We start from the raw sequence: 2650 nt of genomic DNA, 5'->3' as shown, positions 1-2650 counted from the left end.
AGAAATACTTTTCTTGTAGGATTTAACATATTCAGTTTTCAAAAACTTAATTTTCAAACTTACTAATAAGTGCATACTGAAAATATACTTAATATCATTTAAATTCTTTTCATAATGCATATTGAAAATTATGTTAAACCTAATAGCCTTTATAACTTATGACAAAAACAACTGAAATATATACCTTTAGTTCTTTTTGATGTCAGTAATGTTAACCTCAAATTTAAGAGGAATGTGTTATTGTTTGGATTAATACTGGTCCTTCTCAGAACTTCTGCCAGCATGTGACTGTGGAGAATTGTAGTGACCTGATGATGCTGCTAATGACAGTTGACCTGTGTCTTTGATGATGCGACATCCAATTGCTTTCTGATACTGAACTTGTTTAATAGCAATAGAGTTTTAGTCCCTTTTCTGTTCCCAAATAGTGCTTTTACCTCCAGAATGATGGATCTTTTATCTGTAAAGTCAAAACAGTGTCCATTTGAAGCATTCTGTCCTTTTCATAGACACCTCTCCAGCAAATCCAATCATAAAAGTGCCTGTGTTGGGCATGGTGGTGCATGCCTATAATCTCAGCACTCGGGAGTCTGAGGCAGGAGAGTTACTGTGAGTTTGAGGCCAGCCTGAGCTACATAGTGAGTTAACAGTAACCCTGAGCTATACAGTGAAACCCTGTCTACAAAAAAAAAAAAGTGTCCATGTTTTTGTTATTGCCTGGATACAGGCTACCAAGCTACAAAATCAGGTGTGAACATTAATTTTAAACATGGAAACTAGCCCTGCTGAAGAGAAGATGCTGTGCAAAGCCCATGCATTTCAGGGCTCATTTCACCCCTCACTTCTCCTCATCCAGTTCCCCTACCCCCTTTTTGATGTTATTTGTCTTAGCTCATGTTATGGCATATATTGTTTACATTAATTGGGGTTATTAAGTTCCTATAGAATACACACCTTTATTCCTGTAATTTTCCTTCCTCTTCTTGTTGCACTTCCCTGTTGCCAGAGATCTATCCTCTTGTCCCTTTCTATCCAAACTTTATTTGACAACCCTCTTAAGTACTTAGTGTTTTAAAAACACTTTTGTATTGATGTTCATTAGAATATTGTTTTCTTTGCGTAAAATTCCCCAGATTTCCTCATCCTTTCTCTGAAAATCTCACTGTAGAAATACCCACAGCTCTTCACACCTTTCACCATGATCAAGAAATTGTCACAAGAGACACATGGATACAGAGCATTTGGTCCTGGGAATGGTTTTTATATTTCAGTTAGATGTTAGGGGAACATTATTGAGACTGCAAAAATGAGGCAGATTTTGGAGATGTTAACCACAGGTGTTCTTGTATATATAATACTAGAAAACTTTGAGAAGTTTCATTGTGCATATGAAAATTAGAGGAAAAACTCCTCAGTAATGTAAGCCAGATGCACTTACCTATAAGTGGGGAGCCAAGGATCTTTCATTCTAGTCAGCTTCTCACAGATATTTGTTCTTAGAACAAGTTAGCATCTTTCCTGGCAGTCATTATTTGAACCTGATGGATTTTCTCTATTCTTTGAACATATCCTTCTAAAGTATTTGGGCTCAAAGTATATAAAAATTTGTCATTGCGAATTTCTGTCATTTCCCAGTGTAATCTCATTTGGTTTTCACAGCTCTAACTGTACTATTTGTATGTTGAGAACTTTCGAATTTATATCTACAAGCCATTCCTTTCCTTATCTCTGTACATTCACCTACCTGGATATTGCCCCTACCTTTTTGGGGAGGCAGGATTTGTTACGTAGTTTAGACTAGCGACCTCACTATGAGTTCAAACTGTCCTCAGACTTGTGGCAATCTTGCCACAACCTCTCAAGTGCTGAGATGAGGCACGCACCACCATGCTTGACTTCAGGTATTAGAGATCTAATAGCTGATTCAAGCACCCACATAACTCTCAGTTCTTCCTTTTTGCTCACCCCAGACATGTAATCTAGCAACACTAGTTATCTTCACATTATATTCTGAGGTCATCTGTTCTTTTAACTCTTCATTTTAGCCTGTGTTCATTATTTCTTCCAAAGTTATGATACTCTCCTCAGATATATTCTTCCTTCTTTCTTTTGTGTCTATTCTTGACATGATAGAATGACTTTTAAATTTTCTCTAGTTTTCATGATGCTGGGGAGTGAACCCAGGGCCTTGTGTGTTTTAGACAAGGCGCTGTACCACTGAGACACATCATCAATGTTGAAGAAGTTTTATATATGTAAAGTAAATATGAGCCACTTTTTCTAACCCTTAATACCCCAAATTCTTGAAAATGAAATTAACATCATAAATATCTGGGTTCTTAAACACATCAGGTTTTTTGGTCATGAGTTGGTAGGAAAAAAGTTATCAGTGATAATTTAAAGCATCATGTAGAAAGATTAGTTTTCTGAGTTGGAAGACAGAAAGCTGGATTACTGAGATAATGGCACATATTTAGTGATTCTTAGGCATATTTCACAGCCTAAAAGGTAGTATTCCTGTCATAGTATTTAAGAATCTGTCAGTGTGATGACTGATATACATACACACAGCACTGTTTCTGAGTTCAAAACCAGTGTGTCTCATCATCCCCCTATCACTATGAATGACATCCTGTTACTATTTGCACAG

The sequence above is a fragment of the Cavia porcellus genome, unplaced genomic scaffold (assembly GCF_034190915.1).
Source record: "Cavia porcellus strain 051 isolate PalLab524CR breed Dunkin Hartley unplaced genomic scaffold, mCavPor4.1 scaffold_7, whole genome shotgun sequence".
Taxonomy (NCBI): domain Eukaryota; kingdom Metazoa; phylum Chordata; class Mammalia; order Rodentia; family Caviidae; genus Cavia; species Cavia porcellus.
Note: the sequence above shows the minus strand (reverse complement) of the source record.